At 32.4% G+C, this 24912-nt stretch overlaps 1 protein-coding gene and 1 pseudogene across 1 annotated transcript in view; one reads left to right on the forward strand and one right to left on the reverse strand.

Annotated features, from left to right (window-relative positions):
* The window catches only part of LOC145268709 (A disintegrin and metalloproteinase with thrombospondin motifs 16-like), a 720286-nt gene that overhangs the window by 611199 nt on the left and 84175 nt on the right, over positions 1–24912 (reverse strand). The gene's annotated exons all lie outside the window — the stretch shown is intronic.
* Positions 13922–14038, forward strand: LOC145268985 (5S ribosomal RNA; annotated as a pseudogene).

Genomic DNA, 24912 nt, shown 5'->3' on the forward strand with positions numbered 1-24912 from the left:
TTTTATTTGGTGTATTTGTTTATGAATATGCGCTTCATTGGTCTTAATATCTGCTTTTAAATCCAGGCACGTTATACATGTAATATTTCTTGTTTTTCGGGTTTTCTTTAGCAAGCATTGTATCCTGGTAAATGATGCTTTTGATTAGACATTTATTTTGTAATGGACAGTGAGCCTGATTGCTACAGTTGCAATTTTTCTGCTCTTTAAGTTCTAATGGGGTTGTTGCATTATTATTCCTAATAATTACATTGTATTATTTTTGCTGCTCACTTTTCTTACTAATTTTGTTAATATTTAATATTTTATTATGTGCTTTAATTATAATCTCTAAGTTTTCACGGCAACTATAGGGCAGTTTTGGGTTGTTTTTATAAAAATTTTGTGTTAGGGTTTTGTAACGGGAAGAGTTAATCGATAACATTTAGGAATTTATGTATGTATATATATATATATATATATATATATATATATATATATGTGTGTGTGTGTGTACATACATATACATATACGTGTGTGTATATATATGTATAAGTGTATATATATACGTGCATATATATACGTGCATATATATATACATGTGCATATATATGCGTGCATATATATACACGTGCATATATATATATACATGTGCATATATATATATATACCCGTGCATATATGTGTATATATATATACACGTGCATATATATACGTGCATATATATATATATATATATATATACACGTGCATATATGTGTATATATATACACGTGCATATATATATATATATATATATATATATATATATATATACATACATTACATTTTCACCTCAAACAAGGCACATTGCCACTTTGATGTAGTGGGCTACTATTAGGGACACAGGCTACAGAGGTACTACGTGGGGAGTTGGGCAGCAAGATGTCGGTTCACGTTGCACTTGAATTTCTGCATGTCAGTACAGTTGGGGAAGCAGGAACCTAGCAGGAAGTTCCAAAGTCTAGCGGTTCTGGGGAAGAAACTACTGGAGTAGAAGGCTCTCTTACATCTAGGGATCTCTATTGGTAAGCGGTGGGATTGTACTGCTTGTCAGGTTTGTCGGGGGTATTTACGTAGAGGGGGTACAAGTGCTTGCAGCTCGTCGGAACATACACCGTTAAAGTACTTGTAGAACAGGCAGAGGGATGCTACATTGCGTCGATAGGACAGAGGCTGGAACTTGGATGATATTTCAGGACCTATTAGGTTGGCGACTGTCTTTTGAACCTTGTTTAGGAGTGAGAGACTAGTAGCAGATGCACCAGCCCAAATATGACAACAATACTCCATACATGGGCGAATGCCGGCCTTATAGAGGTACAGGATATTTTCAGGGGCCAGTAGCTTTCTAGCACGGTAGAGAGAACCTAGCTTTTTCGCAGCGATCCTGGCAATGCTCTCAATGTAATATATATATATATATATATATATATATATATATATATATATATATATATATAATTTAAAGGAGATTAGAACAATAGTCTAAAGAGCTGAGTGTATTTTAATGTAACAGTGAAATTACTAGTTTAATTAAAATACAGGAAATAGAAAGTGCTCGTTGTAATTTAGATATATAATAAGCTCGATAGTTAAATGTCCTAGAGCTAATTCAATATTAAGTAATGTGATTGATAGTCTAAAATTTAAAAATCAAATTATAATTAAATTAAAAATCCGTTTCATAAGAAGGAACAACAACAAAATCAATTATCTGTACGATCGTTTCGGAAAACAATGCTTTTTATTGTGGTATACATCAAGTTATGTATAATAATTATATATAGTTTTTTGATAAGCAAGGTCTCCTCATCAGCAAATTTTGAAGGGTTTTTATTGAATTTAAAAGACACCAAAAATAAACCTAGCATTAAAAGTAAGGCAGATGAATCTGAAAAAATTGAAATAAAAGGTCTGGATTTAAAATTTATAAGAAAATTAATATAGGTTAGAGATAGAAATAGGTAGAGAAAAATATATATTTTTGAATTTACATAATAAATTTGCTTTAAAAATATATAGAGATATTTACCTTTTAATTTTTCGTTTTTTAAAATCAGGAACTGTGGTTAAAATAGTCATTTAGATGTTTGCTATAGCTTTTTATCTTATTGAATGATGAATTTTAAAAGGGGGGACGCTCGTGCAATAAATTGTTTCCGTTAGCGTATTTTTGATTTAAAGACGCTACGGTTTATATATAGAGATATTACTATTACATATTTTAAGGGGAGATAATTGTCATGTTTTCTTTACTTTATTTATTTGAAGGGTGTAAGGGAGATAATTAGTCTAACTTAATTTATTAAAAAAAATAATAATTGTAATCTATTTTTACTAATAAGTAATTTTTAATGATTTAAGGTGGTTTATATTTATTAAATTAAAACCAACGTTTATGACTACGTGCCATAAGCTCCTGTCTTGAATTTAATAGTTTGGTTGTATTTTTTATATCTTCATATTTTAAAATTTTTAGGGTCTCTTTTGTACATAGTGCACAAAATTTATCCCCTGGTTTATATGATTTGCAAGTCTCAATTATTTGCCATTTTAAGTTGAAAGAAATATTGCTGTTTTTTAGTTGCCAAATATAGTTGGATAGAGTAGTTTGGTTTGACAGAGAGTTATTTTTAAAAGAATGTTTGTGCGTTGAAATTCTATGTTTTATTAGGCCAGATGTGGAACCAAAATATATCACCTCTTGCTTGTTGTGATTATTTTCCGTTATGTCTTTTGTTGGATTATTATATGGTGGGTTGATTAGTAATTGATCGGTAGATTCGTTTAAGTTGGTGTTATTATTTAATCTGGTAGTTGAGTTATGGCTGTTAATAGGTTCATGTAGATTTGGAGTTTTTGATACTGTGCAGCTATAAGTAACATTTTTAATTTTACACGAGCCTTGTAGGGGACATTTATTTTTTCTTCTACAGTTACAGTCCGATATATTTTGTTGTATTTTGTAGTTTATTAATTTTCTTATTATTAGAGCTAATTATTTTCTGATGAAGGTTAGGCATAGTAGAGTAAGAGACTTTAATTGTGTTCTTATTGAAAATTTTATTATATCTATGGGGGGCTTTAAAGTTCTTATCTAATATTTTAAAAAATTCTCTAGCTATGTTTGTTTCTATGTTTTTGGAATATGGGGGGTTGAACCATAGGATCTCCTTGTGTCTATTCTTACGTTTACGGGTTTTGGTTTGCTGTTTATTTGTATTATTATCTAATATTTGTGGTTTGGTTTTATCTTTTTTTGTCTCTTGGTTATTTTTCTTAATTCGTATACGGGAAGACATTGCCATATTATATGTTATTACGCTCTTAATAGGTTTATTTTCAATGCAGTTTATGTTTCTATCATTTTCATTTATGAATTTAATTTGTGAATTATATCCAGAGTTTTTAAGGGCCTCATTATAATATTTTTCATTTTTGGTAAATATGGATTTAGTAGAAGACAGTCTAGAAATTCTTAAAGCGATATTAGGAACTATTGATTCTAATATTGATTTAGGGTGGTTTGATTGATTGTGGACATATAGTAGTGATTGGTTAGGTTTATGATAGGGTTCAAAGGTAGAATTCTCAAGATTTAAGGTTATGTCTAAGAAATTAACAATTTTTTTTTAGGGTCGATTTTTATACTAAGTCCATAATTTTTAAATAATTTATGTAGAGCTTTAATTGTTTTTTCATAATTTTTATTAGTAGAATTAGTTACGAAAAGTGCATCATCTCTATATAGTCCTCCTTCAAGTTTGAATTGTTTATGGAGTATACAATGTATTTCATTTAAAAGGAAAAGGCCAACTAGATCAGTGACTTGAGTCGAATCCGTCGATCCCATTAAAATGTTGAAGTGGTTAGGGATATTTTTCCTGGTCCAATATTTATTATCAAATGTTATTAAAGACTCTCTAGCTATAAGTATTAGTTTAATTTCGTCTTGAGTTATATTAGTACATTTTCGTGCCATTAATAGAGATTTATTAAGTAGGATAGGTGATATAGATTGGTAATATGATTCAATGTCAAAAGAAAGAAATTTAATGTTATTTTTATTTTGAATGTTAGAAAACCATATTTATGGTGTCTTTTAAACTCAATAAAAACCCTTCAAAATTTGCTGATGAGGAGACCTTGCTTATCAAAAAACTATATATAATTATTGTACATAACTTGTTGTATACCACAATAAAAAGCATTGTTTTCCGAAACGATCGTACAGATAATTGATTTTGTTGTTGTTCCTTCTTATGAAACGGATTTTTAATTTAATTATAATTTGATTTTTAAATTTTAAATTATCAATCACATTACTTAATATATATATATATATATATATATATATATTTATATATATATATATATATATATATATATATATATATATGGTAAAACTGGTAATTAGTAAAAACCTGAAGAGAGTGCTCAATACTATTGCAAAGAAAATATGTGTTTTATTTTTTTATTACCGTTTTATCTGTTTGGTTATATATGTTTCGGATGTTGGACCATGTTAACGATCTAACAGACTCGTCAGACCTTACAGAAAGGGTTTGTTAGTATTAGGAAGAATTGTTTTTAGGAGGAATACGGGGGGGAAGGGGGAGAGAGAAACAAAAAGAAGGGGGTAATATAGGGGGAAACATCCGAAACATATGTAATCAAACAGATAAAACGGCAATAAAAAAATAAAACATATGTATATATACGTGTATATATATGTATATATATATACATGTGTATATATATACATGTATATATATACGTGTATGTATATATATATATACGTATATATACTTGTGTATATATACATGTGTATATATATACATGTATATATGTATATATATACACGTGTATATATATATATGTATATATATATAAATGTGTATATATATACATGTATATATATATACGTGTATGTATATACGTATATATATATACGTATATATACTTGTATATATACACGTATATATAGATATATACGTGTATATATATACGTGTATATATATATGTATATATATGTACGTATATATATGTACGTGTATATATATACGTGTATATATATATATATATATATATATAAGTGTGTATATATATATATATATATATATATATATATATATATATATATTTCAGAATAAAATTATCTAAAATCAACTGGTGTGGAAACCTGTGATTATAGGCCTTACAAAATATTATTGGCAGTAATCCCATCTAAATAAAAATTGCTCAATATACAAGATAGAGCAAATAAATCAAATTTTAGTCATTCAATAAAATTCCAAATTTATGACATGAAATGGTTAAATTTCAAATTAAATGATTTTTATTATTCATACATTTGAAATATTATAACTCCTTATCCTATAGGATTTCGATGTCTACCATCTCTTCAGAGGAGAAAATATTTGCAAATAATTATAATGGTTTACACCTTATTTGCTAAAGTAAGTGAGACATGGATGTGAATTCCTATATCCTTTTCATTAACTTCCCTTACTTTATGATATTTAAATACTTAAAAAAAAAACGACATTTATTTGTGATTTTCCATGTCTCATAATTTTTTTGTCTATACTTTACGATAACTCTTGGGTGTAGTCCGAGGGCTCTTTTAGGGCTAATAAAAACACTCTATTTCGGGGACTATTTTACTATATTTGCTAAACATTTTCTGTGTATGTCTATTTAGCAGTTTTGCATGGTTCTGAACTCAAATTTAAATGTTTAGGCCTTGGGGAATTTTGGGGCTAAATGAGGGGGGGAATGATGGGCTTAGTCATTTCTTTTTTTTTTGCAAGGTGCAGAACTCAAATTTACATATGTTAAGGTCTAAAACTGCACCGTTTGTTTGTTTTCATCAGGATTTGACGCCCCCCTGGGGACTTTGGGGGCTAAAATGGATGGAGAGCAAATGCTGGACTTGGTAATTTTTCATGCCTCGTTCACTGTGCACTCATGGGGGATCATGCATGCTTCACTTGTTATTTTTTTTTTTACTAGAGAGCTCAGTCAACGTGGCCCCCTGACACGAATGAGCCTCCCCCCACTATACTCTCACTCATTATTCCAAACATTATTTTACCATTTTTATAACGTTCTGTAATTTTAAAGTTCTATTTTCCAGTTCTATTTTCCTTCCATATTCGACAGCGATTTTCAAATGACTGAATCAGGTTATTAGTCGGCTCGTAAATTCTATACGCTCGTCCTATTTTTAACTGCCAACAATGAAAAGAAAGAAAAAAGTCCTGAATGGTTGTAATGCTCTGTTCGTCAACTTTCTCCCAAGGCCGCAACATAAACGGTTGACTTATATAAATGGTTGAACTTTGCGTTCGTAATTATATTGACGAATAAAGAATAAGTTACATTGCTATCTAGGTCGGATAATAAAAAAAATAGCTCGGCGGAACAATTTCCTCTTACATAACATTGTACGATTACTACAACAATACTTGAAACATTAGTATTAATATTTATATTCGCTTTATGTTTACAGAATTATTCAATTTGTGAACGTGAAATTATATATATATATATATATATATATATATATATATATATATATATATATATATATATAAGTAAATTTTTGGTACAACAAAATGGAAGGAGAAATTTCAGAGGAAACATAATTTAATTTAAATACCAAAAAACAAGAAATGGGCAGGTGAAATTAAAATTTCCTTAAGGCCTTATCGTCTGACCCTCTAAGAGGAAACGTCAGAATGATAAATTAAAAACTAAGAAAACGAATGAGGGAAGAGGGGAATTTTGGGTTTCAGTTGGAAGAACAGTGAAAAAAAAAAAAAAAAAAAAAAAAATTCTCACTGTTCAGGTGGTTTTAAATCAATGAATATCTCCAACTGATGTTTCAGAATCTTTTGTCTACACAGGCTAGGTCGAGAGTTGTTAATAACTAACGCCTCAATGATATTGAGATGATAGTTCGACCTAGCACTGTATAAAACAGAAAACCACACATCGGAATATTGATCGGCACACCTATTTATACTCAACAGGTGATTGCCAATGGCGGACTCATGAGCTTGGGAGTGCCCGGATGTTCTCGAAACCTGGTGTAGTCGAATATCCCGAGGGATATGTTGGGATATTCTCATTTCTAATCTTTGGGATGTTTTGTCAACGTAGTCAGCTCCACACTGACAAACGAATTTATAAACAACAGAGTTCTTTTGAATGGTTGGCAAAACATCTTTACGAAAAGAAGAGAAAAAGGTTCGAGTTGTGTAAACTACTCTAAGCATAGTAGCTGGAAAACAACGTTGAGTAGCAGAAGAAATCCTTTTAACAATATGAAGGCCATCAGGACCCAACGATGGTAATTTTAGATAAATGGGACAACGTGATGGACCAATATGTTTACCACTATTAAATGTAGTAATTTTACGTTCAATAGTAGATTTTATTATATTAATGGGATATCCATTATTAAGAAAAATATTTATGATTTCACCAAGTTCCGTATCAAGACGGTTTGGTGAACAAATCATAAGTGCACGATGCGTAAGAGCGCTAATGAGGTTTATTTTTCTAGACTGAGGGGCAAAAGAAAACCAATTAAGATAGAGTCCTGTAAATGTAGGTTTTCTATAAACAGAGGTCTCAAACGTAGTACCAACTTTAGAAACACGAACGTCGAGGAATGGGAGAGAGCTACAGTCTTCAACCTCCATAGTAAATTGTAAAGATGGATGCAGGTTACAAAGAAGACGAAGAAACTGTTCAGCTTCGCTCCGAGAGGGAAAGCATGCAAAAGTATCATCAACGTAGCGTGTGTAGAATGCTGGCTTAGTAATTTTGGAAAATAATTCGTTTTCCAAAAATCCAACGAAAATGTTGGCTAACGAAGGACCAAGAGGGCTACCCATAGATATCCCATCAATTTGACGGTACATAATGTTGTTGAAACTAAAGGAGACTGATTTAGTAGCAAGTTCCATCAGTTCAACGAAAATTCGTTCAGGAAATTGTGGAGATTTTAAGGGGCCACGGTATAAATAGTCAGCACAAATACCAATGGTTTCATCCAAAGGTATATTAGTAAAAAGACTATTAATGTCAAAGGAAGCCAAGAACTCGGTATTTTTAGATAAAGGTAATTTTTGTATCTGAGATACGAATTGAAAAGAATCAGAGATACAATGGACCGAATAAAAAGAAAGCACAGGTTTAAGAAGATCAACCAGCCATTTACCAAGTTCATGTTGTGCAGAACCCAGCATAGATAAAATGGGTCGCAAAGGAATGTTGGGTTTATGGACCTTGGGTAAACCGTACATTCTAGGCCTTTGAGAACCGATGGGTCGGATTCTATCATAAATCTCCTTAGAAATAAATCCGCTTTTATGAAGTTGGAGAAATCTTTTCTGGATTTTTATTTCCATACGAAAAGTATCATCATGGCTTAAATCACCCAAACGGAGAAATTTACTTTTATCGTCCAAGATTTGTAACATTTTGGAGATATAATCCGTTTTGTTAAGTATAACAACGCCAGATCCTTTATCCGGGCGAGAAAGATAAATGTCGGGATTAGACCTAATTAATTTTGCCGCTTCAAAATGATTTTTCTGCCAAACAATTTTTTTGGAAAACGAATTATTTTCCAAAATTACTAAGCCAGCATTCTACACACGCTACGTTGATGATACTTTTGCATGCTTTCCCTCTCGGAGCGAAGCTGAACAGTTTCTTCGTCTTCTTTGTAACCTGCATCCATCTTTACAATTTACTATGGAGGTTGAAGACTGTAGCTCTCTCCCATTCCTCGACGTTCGTGTTTCTAAAGTTGGTACTACGTTTGAGACCTCTGTTTATAGAAAACCTACATTTACAGGACTCTATCTTAATTGGTTTTCTTTTGCCCCTCAGTCTAGAAAAATAAACCTCATTAGCGCTCTTACGCATCGTGCACTTATGATTTGTTCACCAAACCGTCTTGATACGGAACTTGGTGAAATCATAAATATTTTTCTTAATAATGGATATCCCATTAATATAATAAAATCTACTATTGAACGTAAAATTACTACATTTAATAGTGGTAAACATATTGGTCCATCACGTTGTCCCATTTATCTAAAATTACCATCGTTGGGTCCTGATGGCCTTCATATTGTTAAAAGGATTTCTTCTGCTACTCAACGTTGTTTTCCAGCTACTATGCTTAGAGTAGTTTACACAACTCGAACTTTTTTCTCTTCTTTTCGTAAAGATGTTTTGCCAACCATTCAAAAGAACTCTGTTGTTTATAAATTCGTTTGTCAGTGTGGAGCTGACTACGTTGGCAAAACATCCCAAAGATTAGAAATGAGAATATCCCAACATATCCCTCGGGATATTCGACTACACCAGGTTTCGAGAACATCCGGGCACTCCCAAGCTCATGAGTCCGCCATTGGCAATCACCTGTTGAGTATAAATAGGTGTGCCGATCAATATTCCGATGTGTGGTTTTCTGTTTTATACAGTGCTAGGTCGAACTATCATCTCAATATCATTGAGGCGTTAGTTATTAACAACTCTCGACCTAGCCTGTGTAGACAAAAGATTCTGAAACATCAGTTGGAGATATTCATTGATTTAAAACCACCTGAACAGTGAGAATTTTTTTTTTTTTTTTTTTCACTGTTCTTCCAACTGAAACCAAAATTCCCCTCTTCCCTCATTCGTTTTCTTAGTTTTTAATTTATCATTCTGACGTTTCCTCTTAGAGGGTCAGACGATAAGGCCTTAAGGAAATTTTAATTTCACCTGCCCATTTCTTGTTTTTTGGTATTTAAATTATATATATATATATATATATATATATATATATATATATATATATATATATATAAGAGCAATTAGTTAATAAAACATGTTAAAAAACACTTTGAAAAAGAGTTAAAAACATATTTAATTTGAAAAAGGACACACTAAATTAGTGGATAGTCCTTAATCCGCGCAGTTTCGAAGAAATACTTTCCTTCTCATCAGAGAATAGGATTTAGCAAAATGCAGGATCGGATTTTGCTTGCAAAAGTATTTGATGAAACTGCAAGTAAGTCAAAGATCTTACTTGATAACAGAAAGTGAAGCAGAGGGAATATGGTGAAGAAAAAGGTGATTTCACGTGAATGTATAGTCTGGTGAAAGGTAAAGTATCCAATGACGGTAAAATCCCAAAATGCAAATCCAAGAAAGTTAGTTAAATTTTCATTCGCACAAGTAAAATCCAAGGGAATCGCGTAATTGGAAGATGGTCCAAAATAATCCATATATATATATATATGTATACATATATATATATATATATATACACACACACACTAACACGCGCCCGTAAAATACGCTTAATCGTAAAATACACTTAAATATGATATTTTGATTGATGCATATTTCGTATTCATTTTTATACAAGCAGGACCCGTTAAACGTCGTTGTCCGGTGGGAGCATGCCCCCCCCCTCGTAAAAAATTTGAGTACGGCTGTTGTTGATATTGCCCAACACCCAACTCCAACCCTCTTCATGTTAAGAACGACTTTTTGAATATACACTCCCAACATCCTCATGATAAGAATGGCTTTCGGAATAGACGCCCCAACTTACCTCTGTTAAGAACGGTTTTCGGAATAGACACCCCAATTGTTGTCACGATCCTTATGCGCTAATACTATGAACCAACATTGAATTTTTGGGCGTGCAGTGTCGGTCGGAAAAAATGTAAATGTTGGCTACTTATGTATTTTTGTTATCGTGCTGAAATAATAATTTTATTATTTTGAAAACCATTCTGAAAATTTTAGGAGTGTGTTTTGTAAGTAATCTGTGCTTCCATATTAAAATTTAATAATCACATGATTACATGTTCAATAATACGTTATTAAATTTTCCCTGTACAAAGTTTGTGACGCCTTTATAATATAGACAAGTTGTTTATGTCAAAATATAGAAAACAAAAACTTATGTTTTCATCAAGCGAGATATCCGTGTTGAATCAACTTTACGAAGGGCCTTCAATAAGTTTCCAGACTATTTTTTTTTTTTGTACAGGAATTTAAAATTGTCTTAGAATCTTGAAAATTCAGTATATTATTGCTATACATCTTATGAGATGCCTGACCAATTTTTATGATTTCACGTTCAAATGAACAGCTACAGTAGGGATTGGAATACATCCTACTAAAGCCTGATTGCCACAGCTGGTAAATTTCAAAAATGCAATCTAGACGTGAAGACTCTATTTAGAAGAACGACATGCAGTAAAATTCTGTTTGAAAAAAAAAAAAAAAAAAAAAAAAACGCCACAGAAACGTATGGAATGTTTCAGACTGCTTTTTTTGGGTCATCTTGCATGATTCGAGCATCAGTTTTTGAGTGGCATAAGAGATTCAAGAAAGGCAAGGAGTCTATGAGGCATGATGAGTGGTGTGGTAGGAATAAGGAAGTCAGAACACCAGAGTTGATTAGCTAAATGAAAAAATTATCGATAAGAACCGCCGTGTATTTATGAAGACAATAAGCACACAGTTTAATGTTAGGGTGGGAACTACACGCGCGATTATTCCAAGATGCGGGAGGTTTGCGCAAAGTTTGTCCCAAGGTTGCTCGGAGAGGATCAGAAAGAAAGACGTTGTCGTGACAGCAGATCAATTCAGATCCCGTAATTCCTGATGCTCTGCTGATCTGCGATGAAAGCTAGATCTACTACTATGACACATAGACCGAGAGACAGATTTCCCAGTGGCAGCATGCTGGCTTTCCCAAACCCAAGAAGGCTAGAAAGAGCAAATCCAACCAGAAACTTATGATGATCCTTTTTTTTTTTTTTTTTTGACAGAACAGGCATGATCTACATGCACTGGGTTCCCACTGGACAGAGTCAACAAGGAATTCTATGTTGAGGTTTTAAGGGAGTTCAGGAAGAGATTCCGTCGGAATAGATCAACACTCTTCAAATCGGGTCAGTAGAATTTCCACCAGTCGATAACTCCACCCTTGTCACAGACTATTTGAACAAGATAGGCACCAAGATAGTTCCTCACCCTCCTTATTATCCAGACTTTGCTCCCTGTGACTTTTGGTGATTCCCTAAGCTCAAGGAAAATCTTAGAAGATGTCGTTATGAAACAATTGAAGAGATGAAAGAGGCCGTGGCGAGGGTGATTGACGCGTTCACACAAGTGGACTTCCATGGGGCCTTGCAGAAGTTGTGGCTAGACGTAGCAAGTGTTATGCCGAGATTCGAAACTTGATCGCCAGATCAGTTGAAACCAGGATTTCCCGTTAAATACAAATGCTGTATCTTTTTTCAAAACGGGTCATTAAATAGAGTCTAAGTATAAACGTACAAGAAATTACTTTGAATAGGAGATACATTTCATTTTAATTGTTCGCATTTAGTTGTTGGTTTTACTTGACCTGATTTGGGGGTGAGTGGGGACGTTTCAAACGAAGAAAATCCTGTTCATGGAAAATGTTCAACGTATTTATATTTCAGGTCGGTGTAAAGTTTTTGCTGATTTAATATTTCATATTAAAAAAAAAAAAAAATTTTTTTGAATTGTTATTCATGAAAATACGCTTTGCTTTCTATAATTTAACTAGCCTGAGTGCCCGGCGTTTCCCGGGTGTTTGGAGGTGTGTGTTGAGCAAAAAAAAAAAAAAAAGTGGTAGTAGGCAGGCAGGCAGGCTCGAACACGTACTGCGAAGGAGGAAAAGAACGTGTGAAAAAAATGTTACGTCTTTGCCGTTGCGTCTATCACCAATCCAGCAGTGGCGAAGGTTTAAATTAAGGCTAGACAATCGAAAAGAGGGGATGATTTTCGAAAATATCGGCGAAAAAAAATGACCCGTCCTTATTTTGGATGGAAGTATAAAATGCCAAAAATTCAAATTTATTTCTTAAATTTATAGGAAGTCAGAACACCAGAGTTCATTGGCCAAATGAAAAAAAAAAATGGATAAGGACCGTCATGTGTCTGTAGAGACAATAAGTGCATAGTTTGATGTCAGTGTGGGAACTGTATGCACGATTATTTGCGAAGAAGTGAAGATGCGGAATGTTTGCACGAGCTGATCAAGTCTGGAAACATATTTAAGACACCTTGTACCTTCAATACTGTCGGAAATGATTCGACGGTTAATTTCTTAGGGAAATCAAGTTTTACTCTCTAATAAAGGGACAATATACGAGAGAGCTTCCAAAAATAATGCCTCCTACTTTTTTATTCCGCCCGAATGGATCAGATAAACTGCATCGAAATATTGAATTGTATCCAATATATAGTAGTGATTTCAAAAGTTTAAAAAATATTATTTGAGTGTCATTAGTTAGAATCGAAACCACAACATTTTAGCGTTAATCGACACCATCTAAGCGATAGGGGCTGGAGACTGCCTTTTTTTCTTTTCTTTTTTTTTTTTGCTCACTTACCACCCTTGCACACACCTCCACTTTCTTTTCCGTCTTCGCGTCACGGGTTCGATCCTGCCTGCCACAACTTTTTTTTTTCTTTTTGGCTCAACACACACCTCCAAACATCGGGCACATCGGCTAGTACATATATTAAAAAAAATAAATAAAATAACGTTGTTATAACTATGAATGCATAGTTGCGCATGCGTAGAAGTAAAATGTTTAGTCGACTTTCGCCTGCCAAGTTCCTTTTTTTTTTTTTTTTTTCAATTTACATCTCTAAGCAGATATTTTTATCGGCTCAAAACTCGAATTTGTTCCACACGCCCAAATCTCCTATATATCAAATTTCAAATCTATAGACCAGACATTGACAATGTAGTTTTTATGAGAGTCATCACTTATGAAGGCCCGAAAGCCACTCGAGGATAAGGGTTAATGAGTGTACGGTAGTCACTGAGACATACGGCATAATCGCGTTGACACACCAGTTCCCATCAGATCACCGAAGTTAAGCAACGTTGAGCCTGGTTAGTACCAGATGAGTGACCGTTTGGGAATTCTAGGCACTGTATATGCTCTCCGCTTGTCTCGGCATTTGTTTCCAGTCGTCCTGAACATACACTTCACTTGCCACGGGTATTTAACAATGTTGACTCAGGAGAGGTATGGTTGTAAATTGCGCACGTTCTGCTACAAAAATTTAACGCGCAGGCACCCCTTCGTGGGTGTCCGTAGTCTGTCAAAGACTGAAGGAGCCTGGTGGAGTCATTGAGATAACAGCATATTAATAGTTAATGATTGAAATTGGGTAGAAATTGACTATTTAGGGGGCGGTTGACCAAGAACTTGTTCACATTGGACTTGAAGACGACCATATTGTAGTCAGCTGGAAAACAGTCCAGCAGAACAGAGTTCCACTGGCGGGCAGTTCTAGGAAAGAAGCTCTGTTCATGGAATTTGCATTTAGATTTAGGCACAGATAGAGAGCGGGGAAAATTGTTGTTGATAGTGGTTGTAGTTAGACGAGCGATTGAAACTCAGACAAACACTTGACATGAAAATAAAGATAGAGCAGAGACAGACTCGCAACGTCTCTTCTGTGAGACACGCGCCATGGCGAATGCCGCCTCTTTGCTTGCCTAGAGGAAGTGCAAACGTGTCCTGCTGCTTTGACGGTTACTTTATCGTTCTCGCGTTTCTAAAAAATATTCAAGAAATAAAGTGCAACTAAGCGCCACTTCCTTTTTTTTTTTTTTTTTCTACAGATTTGCACGATCGCTTTGATGTCCTCGTTAAACTCGACGGCCACACGGCCATCTAACCGTCTCCCCGCTCTTTTGCAATTTATGGCATCAAAAACGTCGAGGGTTAAGGACGGCCATTTATACTTGTTATGAACTCTAAACGTTGGAAGGCAAGCCAAACATTACTAATTAGAAACAAAACACGGGAAACGTCTTTATACTAATAAGCATACTCCTTTTTTGTTGTTGTTTTGGGCAGGGAGCGAAAAACTCGTTTTTTTTTTTTTTATCCATCAGTGAGTTTTTTTTTTTAAATAAAAATCGCTCCAGACAAAATATGAATCCACTTGGTGTAAGGAGCCAATAAATAAATAAATAAATAAGCCAACGATAATTGTTGACCGTTTTCAACTTATAAAACAGCAATTCTTTCTCCTTTGTCACAAACATCGCTCATAAAACGTGGGGAGTAAAAGACAAAATAAAGGAAAGGGAGTGTGATGAGTAGGGCTAGCACAACAGCATATTCTTTTCATTGTTTTAACTCTCAAGTGTGTATCCGTTGATATTTTATATGCTTTTATATAGAGTGATGTGGTTCTCGGTTGATTAACTGTGTCTAACTGCGTCAGATATATACAGGAAAGTAAAAAAAAAAAAAAAAAGAATATGCTGTTGTCATAGCCCTAGTGATGAGATTGCCGAAACTTTGAAACGAAAGCAGTGTAGAGTCCATTGTTAGACTGAAAAAAATAGCGGCTTCGTTACAACTCTTTGGACCGTCGATAATCGCTCAGAAATCGAAAATACTGGTTTAGCATTAGACTTTGGCACCATCGGTTACAGTTATTAGATATTATTATTTCTACCAGTATTTTATCCAGTTTTAAATTTCCGAGCGACTTTCGAGTCCACAAAAACATCGAGGGTCCTAAAATTATAACGACCATCGATTCCTATAACTATAACGACCATTGAAAGTCCGAAAACTATAATGACCATCGAGTTTTAAAACTATAACGACCATCGGGGGTCTTAAAACTATAATGACATCGAGTCATAAAATTATAATGACCATCAAGTGTCCTAAATCTACGACGAACATTGAGTCCTAAAACTATAACGACCATCGAATTCTAAAACTATAACGACCATCGAATTCTAAAACTATAACGATCATCGTCCTAAAACTGTAATGATCACCGAGGGTCACAAAACTATAAAAAACGAAATTCTCTCTCCTTCTAACTCTACAGCGTATTAAACGTAACGTTAAATTCCTTATAAAAAATGAACTAAAAAAAAAAAAAAACGGAAAGAAACTGAGACATGTGCATGCGATTATTGTTTTTTTCTAAACAGTTCACTTCTTGTAAGTAAAAAATACCTTAGCTGACATCGAAAACAGAACCTTAAGATAGTGTGTCGAGTACGATAACCATCTGACCAGCTTCACACGATACTTAAAACATGTTTTGAAACCTACTTATTCTTAAAATAACAGTTGACGAACACATAAAAATCCGATAACCATCAAGTACTAATTTTTCAATTTTAACCCATGAGCAGCCCTTTTTCCGGGTGCAAACCGATTAAAAAGTCTTCCTCATGTCTGAATACCTTACATACCAAATTTAAAGTTTGTAGAACAAAGATTCGTTGAGTATATAGGTTGAGAAGTCTCCTCACACGGACAGATTCTCACTTTTTATAGGTCTATAGCTAGATACGGCCGCCATTCGTGTGTGGCCTTTTGATGGTGAGGTTCAAAGTGATTGTGGAAATTTGCCCGAAGAAGTGGCAAATATAACGTCCTATTTATTTATTTTAACCTTTTCTGCTCAGAAATATGCCGACAGCGTGGAATAATTCGTGAGGCAAGAAGTGCAAAACACGTTTGCACTTCCTTTCGTAAACAAAATGGTAGGCATATGTCGCAACGATGGCCGACATTGTGGACAAGGTGAAGGCCTTATACCTATTACCAATGGAGGTTTAATATCTATCGGTCTGAAGCCGAAACAACACTATTACGTCTACAATTTTTAATCGTCGATTCAATTTACTGAATTATTTCAGATTAACGGAATCTCTTAAAATGCTTTTTTATGATTGGAGGATAATATTATTTCTGTTCTGTTGTCATAATGATCATTCTTCCAGGCACTATACCCTCCTATGGGTAGCAGTCCAGTATATGCTTCTTCTTCATAATAACATCCTCCCAGGTATTATCTACTCCTTGAGGGCTGGTCTAATCTATATTTTGTTGTCATATGACACTCTACCATAATCATAATAAGCATTGTAAGAAATTACGTTAGGCTGAAATGATATAGTAAATTGAATCGACCATTTTCTTTTTGAAGGAGGGCGCAATGTAGTTTATATATATATATATATGTGTGTGTGTGTGTGTGTATATATATATATGTGTGTGTGTGTGTGTGCGTGTGTGTATATAACTATATATATATATACATACATATAAATAACTATATATATATAACTATATATACATATATATAAATATATATATATAACTATATATATATATATATAAATATATATATATATACATATATATAAATATATATATATATAACTATATATATATATATACATATATATAAATATATATATATATAACTATATATATATATAACTATATATATACATATATATATAACTATATATATATAACTATATATAACTATATATATATACATATATATATAACTATATATATATATAACTATATATATATATATATATATAAATATATATATATAACTATATATACATATATATAAATATATATATATAACTATATATATATATAACTATATATATATATACATATATATAACTATATATATATATATAACTATATATATATACATATATATAACTATATATATATATATAACTATATATATATATACATATATATATATCTAACGTAGACCCCACAATTTTATTATACCATCCCTAATTAATTATAATATATATATTATATATAATTATATAAACATATATATATAAACTTATATATATAAGTTTATATATATATATGTCTATATATATAAGTTTTTATATATATATATGTTTATATATATATGTTTATATATATATATATAAGTTTATATATATATATATAAAATGTTTATATATATGTGTGTATATATATACGTATATATATATTTTTATATATATATGTGTATATATATGTTTATATATATATGTGTGTGTATATATATGTTTATATATACATATATATTTATATATACATATATATGCTTATATATATATGTTTATATATATATATATGTTTATATATATATGCTTATATATATGTTTATATATATATGTTTATATATATGTTTATATATATATGTTTATATATATATGCTAAAATATATATGTGTGTATATATATATATGTATACATATATGTTTATATATATATATATGTTTATATATATATATATATGTTTATATATACATATATGTTTATATATATATGTTTATGTATACATATATGTTTATATATATATGTTTATGTATACATATATGTTTATATATATATGTTTATGTATACATATATGTTTATATATATACATATATATTTATATATACATATATATATGTTTATATATATGTTTATATATATATATGTTTATATATATGTTTATATATCTATATATATATATGTTTATATATACACATGTTTACATATATATATATATGTTTATATATATACATATGTTTACATATATATATATATGTTTATATATATACATATGTTTACATATATATATATATATGTTTATATATATATATGTGTTTATATATGCACATATGTTTATATATATATGTTTATATATATATGTATATATATGTATATATATATGTTTATATATATATATGTTTATATATACGTTTATATATATACGTTTTTATATATATATACGTTTATATATATATATACGTTTATATATATATATATATACGTTTATATATATATATATACGTTTATATATATATATATACGTTTATATATATATATATATATGTTTATATATATATATATGTTTATATATATATATATGTTTATATATATATATATATGTTTATATATATATATATATATGTTTATATATATATATATATATATGTTTATATATATATATATATATGTTTATATATATATATATGTTTATATATATATATATGTTTATATATATATATATATATATGTTTATATATATATATATATATATATATATATATATATATATATATAAAGTACAATTAATTTTACCAAAATGATCCAAGATGGTAAAACTAAAGTATATTATAAATATTAAAGAATTAATATTTATAAAGTAATCTCAACCAGGTGTTAAAGCTCGATAAAACCAAATAGGAGATAGAGGATTAAAGACTATCCCCTTATTTAGTGTTTCCTTTTCAAATTAAATGTTTTTAACTCTTTTTCAAAGTATTTTTAACATGTTTTATTAACTATTTGCTCTCATATATATATATATATATATATATATATATATATATATATATATATATATATATATATATATATATATAGGTCCTGGATATGACCTTAAACTATATCCGATGGTGAGGCCCCAGCTTGCAGGCCTTAGGGAGTGTGGAGCCACCCTTTAATTTCCAATTCTCCCAGGTCCACTTTGACCCGGAGTGGTAGTACCTGTTAGGGTCCCAACTATGGGTTAAATAGAATACGACTTAAAAAACAAATATTCTATATTAAAAAATTGTTCTTCAAAATCACCAGATTCGGCATTATATAACCTGAAAAGGGTTGAAATGCCGTAAAACAAAACAACCATCCAACCAACCATATATATATATATATATATATATATATATATATATATATATATATATATATATAATGGATTATTTGGATTGTTGGGAATACTGTTTTCATCTTAAGTGCTAGTTTCACAATGTTTGGTCGATATAACCTCCTACCTTCTTCATGTGTATCTTGTTTAACCTGGCAATTTTTCTGTACAACTCGGGAATCTTCATGGAATTTTAAACAGACCGTTTTATTTTAATCCACGGGGGTAGCATGTTCTTGTCCCACAAGCCATGATTGGATAAAAATCTTAAGCAATTCTCAATTCGGTTATTTGTATCTTCTATTATTAGTATCGCCTACCCTGAAGATTGAACCTTTAACCTCCAGAAATTTTGCTTGCAACTGAATTATACTTATTATTTGAAACAGTTAAATTACTATGTTTTAAACTCTTTTTCGACCCAAACAAATCATACAGCCAGTTGGAAGTAATGGCTACTATTTGGGAAGGAAATATCAGTTCACAGAACATTTGAACTATTACAGGTTAGTATAATCGCGAAAGCAGGAAACAGGGAGAGAATTCCAAACTCTAGCAGTCCAAGTAGAAGGCTTTTCGGTATCTATAGACCTCAAGAGTGCAGGGGTGGAATTATGCTACTTGTCGAGTCAATCGAACGTATATACGTCGAAGATACACAAATACTATGAACTGATCAGAAAATATTATATTAAAATACTTGTAAAACAAGCTTAAGGATGCAACATTGCTACGATGGGACAGAGTTTGGAGCTTGGTTGACAGTGCGGAATATATTAGATTTGAAACTCTTTTTTTAGACCTTATCTCATCTGAAAATTTCAGAATCGCATATTTTTACTGTCGCCTTTATCCTTCCGGCCTCGCGATGCGCGTGAATTCATAGGTAGGTAGTATCTGCTTAGTGTAAAACACTTCCGCTTGTCTATTCTGAACCGCTCGGTTGGCGTTCGCGCCTTATCTCGGTACTAATTGCTCTAATTCGTCGTTTTAATTGACTTTTCGACGAGCAATTACTGTGTTGTTAAGTGCCGAGTCGAGCTATTACTGCTCACTAATTATAGTCTAGCAGAAAAAAAAAATGAGATAGAGCGGGGAAATGGGGGAGTCGAGACTTAATCTCTGATAACCGCCATTATCTGGTATTGTCATTACAGAAAACCGACATTTTTTTAAAGTACCTTAAACCGAACCCTCTCAGTTTTTTTTTGGGGGGGGGGAGGGAAGGTCAGACGATGATAAATGATAATCTTTATAGTTATCGTCAGACAGGACATCTTTTTTCTCTGTCTGTCTGTCCATCTCTCTCTCTCTCTCTCTATATATATATATATATATATATATATATATAATAGATAAAAAAATAATAAATAATAAATATATATATATATGCATAGATCATCGTATAACGAATAGATCACTGTGACTAACGAAAAGAACATTTAAAAATAAAATGTTTAAATTCAACGTTATTTCTCGCAGTTAATGGTAGCCGATTGGATACGGTCTTTGCTAATCGAGCCAGAGATGGCACGTGTTGCCAGGTTCGAATCTGTCGACTGCTGTTAATCATCACACCTTGCACTGAAGATTCTTGAAAGGATGAAACACTAGTGTCTGTAGGTATATAATTATTATAGTAAAAAATAATTTATATATATATATATATATATATATATATATATATATATATATATATATACCCAAAACCTATGGCCTTGATGGAAGGGAGACTAAAACTTGCTGCTATGGTTTCAAATGATCTAAAATCACAGCAAGGGGAGACTTGATTCCAAATATTTCTCATATGTTATATCTCCCCCTCTTTTGGAAGTAGGTTACGATTTTGAATATCTCCAGTATCAATCTTTATGCACTGTGAAATTTATTTGATGTATGAAAACGAAAGAGGTAAGATATAACATGGAATATTTGGAATCAAGTCTCCCTTTGCTGCTGTTTCAGATCATTTATCAAGTTTTAGTCTTCCTCCACCAAGATCATAGGTTTTGCGGGAAATATCAAATATTCATATGCAAAACTAGGAAAGCAAATGACTACGATTGAAACATTTTATGGCTGTAAAAAGTGCCAAAAATAGGGTATATAAATGTTGAAAAAATAAGAAAGTGGAGGTTTCCCTTAATGTGTGACATATTGTCAAACAACAAATTTTGTTGTAATTATACATAATTTAATTCAAAATTTCCATTTATATATGCGGTGGGTGCAATAAGTATCCGATACAAAGCAAAAAGTTTATTTATTTTCGTTACACAAAAACAAAAGCCATAACAAAGTGATATTCTAATGTATTTTGGTGTGATAAATACAAATCTTGACAGAAGCGACGGATTTTCACGAGATTGGTATCAGTTTGACGCTCGACCTTTCGGACGACAAATATCGAAAAATTGGCCAAAAACATTAATTCCTTCGCCTTCAACTTGGCAGTTTTCTACAAGAACAAGTCGATTTTTTGCGAGCCATTTTTGCAAGTCATCGTATCGGTTGGATTGACTTTGTCTAATTTTAATCCCGAACTTCCGGTCGCGTCATGGAGTAGCGGTAAAACGTCAGATTTTCTTTCACGTTTTTTTCCATCTTTGCATCACGAGTTCGAGCCTGCCCGCCTACACCACTTTTTTTTTTGTTTTTTGCTCAACACACACCTCCAAACACCCGGCAACGCCGGGCACCCAGGCTAGTTGCATATAAGTATGAAAAATGTAGGAGGAGTAAGAAAGATAGAAAGAGGGAGGGATATGATAAGAGGAGAAAGATAAAGGAAAAAATAGAACCATAGATAGAGAGCACGGGTCAAGGGAAGAAAATAACGAAAAGAATGGAAAAGAGAGAAGAAAAGAAGAAAGGGAAGGAGTGAAGGTATAGAAATGGGAGGGGTGTAAGGAGGGGGTATTCGTTTAATTGAGTATTTATTTCCGTCTTATCGCATTTAATGCCCGAGTTTTGACGTCGGGTTCTGACGGAATACAGATCGGCTTCGTAATCTGTCATAAAAAATTCAATCTGTCGAATTAAACTGTCACGAGAAAGCGCAGAGGGCGTTTCGGGGTAAGATTTGGGCCAGGGAGCATCAGACACAGTAAAGAAAAAATATAAACAAAATATGACAATGTACAAAAACGATTCGGTGGCTTTAAAACCTTTCGTACTTCAAAGTTTGCACTTGCCCAAGGAGTCAGGAGGCGAGGATTGTTCGTATGGGTCGGGAGCGTGACACCAGGGTAATATCGGTTAGTGGTTCCGTTGATTGATTAAGAAAAGGTTTCGACCTTTTCTTAATCAATTTTCGCAAGGTTCAATCTTCCACCGTTTATGACTTCCGGTCCTGCATAAAGTAAGCATTCTACCTATTTACAGGCGTACCTATCTGTCTCACTTCCTTTCTTTGTGCCGTGTCTATCAGTTTACCTATCAATCTGCTGATAGCTCTAGCTATATATCTATCTAGCTATCTAAATGAAAGTCCTCATCTTCTATTGGTTGCTGGACGACGTGAAAACAGATGTCCTTTACATCAGAACCTGAAACGAGAGGGGCAAGGTGACTATGGCATGGGAAATAGAGTGAGTGATAGCTACCTATCTACTATCTAGCAGGGGAGGGGGCGCCCGGCTTTGCCCGGCCGTAAAATACGCTTAAATATGATATTTTAATTTGTCCAGATTTCGTATTTCAAAAGTTAAAAAAAAAAAATGTTGGGTGCTATCTGCTAGAATCGAAACCGAAAGCAAAACTGGAGCATTCAAAGCTGGTGACGTTACCACTGGGCCAACGTGACACGCATATGAATTGATTAAAAATAAACTAAGATGAATGTACAAAATGTATAACGATTGTTTCCATATTAACCCCTTTTTTTATATCCCTTAAAAACTTTTTTAACTGGCTAAAGCCCCATAAAGAACGGTTAATAAGAATCCAATCATTTGAGACCCGTGGCGCCGCTCTGCTATTTTTAGTTTGGGAAGAGATAGAGTTTGAAATTATGGAGACAGACAGACAAACATAGTGAGTTTTATTAAATTAGATTAGATGAAAGGAACTGTGTGTGTGTGTGTATGTGTGTGTGTATGTGTATGTGTGTGTATGTGTGTGTGTATGTGTGTGTGTGTATATGTGTGTGTGTGTATGTGTGTGTGTATGTGTGTGTGTATATGTGTGTGTGTATGTGTGTGTATGTGTGTGTGTATGTGTATGTGTGTGTATGTGTGTGTGTATGTGTGTGTCTGTGTGTATGTGTGTGTGTATGTGTGTGTGTGTGTATGTGTGTGTGTATGTGCGTATGTGTGTGTATATGTGTGTGTATATGTGTGTGTGTATGTGTGTGTATGTGTGTGTGTGTATGTGTGTGTGTTTCTTATAGATTCCACAACGACTGGGCCGATTTTTTTATAAAATTTCATACAAATCTACTTTATGTATCTGAGAGTGTTCTTAGATATATTTTGTATCGGAATATTTAAAGTAAGTATTCCACCTACTTATACACATGTATCTATCTGGGCCTATCTAACTTCCTCTATCTGTGTCTGTATCTCTCTCTGCACGTGGTCTATCAGTCTATCTATCAATCTACCTGCCTATCAATCTGCTGATCTATCTATCTATCTATCTATCTGTATAATAATAATTATATAAAAAGATTTTGTGTGTCTGTGTTTGTAGTTGGTTCGTTTTGTTTTACGACATATCAACCTTTTTCAGGTTATTTAATACCGAATCCAGTTATTTTGAAAAAAAAACATTTTTTTTAATAGAATATATTTTTTTTCGAGTCGGTTTCTATTTAACCCATAGTTGGGACCCTAACAGGTACTACCACTCCGGGTCAGAGTGGACCTGGGAGCAATACCAATTAAAGGGTGGCTCCACACTCCCCTAAGCCCGCAAAATGGGGCCTCACCATCGGATATAGTTTAAGGTCATATCCAGGACCCCTGTGTGTGTAAGTTCGTTTCCTATAGACCCCATAACGGCTGGACCAATCTCTATGAAATTTCAGACAAGTGCGCATTATTTCTCTGACAGTATTCTTAGATAGGGTTTATCTCAGAATGTTTTCAATAAGTATCGATGACCGATAATTGAAATAATTAATGAAAGAAAAAAAAAGGCGATTTTGACCAAAGTTAACACCTTACACAGCCTAACATTACAAGTGCATTTTATTACGACAGAAGCAGAAAAGCCTGGCACATAAAATCAACATTAGCTTCTTTGGTATGACAGTGGCGCGTTCAAAATGAATGTTTTTGTTTAAAGCACAATTGAACCATGATACTTGAAT

The sequence above is a fragment of the Euprymna scolopes genome, chromosome 44, assembly GCF_053919585.1.
Source record: "Euprymna scolopes isolate OS-2025 chromosome 44, ASM5391958v1, whole genome shotgun sequence".
Taxonomy (NCBI): domain Eukaryota; kingdom Metazoa; phylum Mollusca; class Cephalopoda; order Sepiida; family Sepiolidae; genus Euprymna; species Euprymna scolopes.